Source organism: Triticum dicoccoides, chromosome 2A, assembly GCF_002162155.2.
Source record: "Triticum dicoccoides isolate Atlit2015 ecotype Zavitan chromosome 2A, WEW_v2.0, whole genome shotgun sequence".
In the NCBI taxonomy this organism is placed as follows: Eukaryota; Viridiplantae; Streptophyta; class Magnoliopsida; order Poales; family Poaceae; genus Triticum; species Triticum dicoccoides.
Genome location: NC_041382.1, coordinates 776,910,720 through 776,911,710, shown reverse-complemented (window position 1 = coordinate 776,911,710; position 991 = coordinate 776,910,720).

The following is a 991-nucleotide window of genomic DNA, read 5'->3' as shown; positions in this document are numbered from 1 at the left end:
TTGAAACTTGGCATGGTATCATCATATCACCCGCATAGCATGCGCGTAAGAGTAGAGAGGGTCACGACAAAAACTGGACGCACTTCGTGTACAAACTGGACAAACTCTTTCGGAGTATCAGGGTTTCGGACGAGAACTCATCTGTTACACGGCCCACTTCAATGTTTTTTAAACTTATTTGAACTCCGGACTTCTTTTGTGTTCAGTATGCAGCATTCAAAGCGACGTCATCAATTCCAACATGTTCTGACATCATTTGTTGTTTTTCGGTCATTTACCTAATTGTTTTAGAGAGCTAAATGACCGTGAAATTGAAAATCACTACAAAATGAATCCTGAAAATGTTGAAACTTGGCATGGTATCATCATATCACCCGCATAGCATGCGCGAAAGAGTAGAGAGGGTCACGGAAAAAATTGGACGCACTTCGTGTACAAACTGGACAAACTCTTTCGGAGTATCAGGGTTTCGGACGAGAACTCATCTGTTACACGGACAACTTCAATGTTTTTTAAACTTATTTTAACTCTGGACTTCTTTTGTGTTCAGTATGCAGCATTCAAAGCGACATCATCAATTTCCAACATGTTCTGACATCATTTGTTGTTTTTTCGGTCATTTACCTAATTGTTTTAGAGAGCTAAATGACCGTGAAATTGAAAATCACTACAAAATGAATCCTGAAAATGTTGAAACTTGGCACGGTATCATCATATCACCCGCATAGCATGGGCGGAAGAGTAGAGAGGGTCACGGCAAAAACTGGACGCACTTCGTGTACAAACTGGACATACTCTTTCGGAGTATCAGGGTTTCGGACGAGAACTCATCTGTTACACGGCCACTTCAATGTTTTTTAAACTTATATGAACTCTGCACTTCTTTTGTGTTTAGTATGCAGCATTCAAAGAGACGTCATCAATTTCCAACATGTTCTGACATTATTTGTTGTTTTTTGGCCATTTACCTAATTGTTTAGAGAGCTAAATG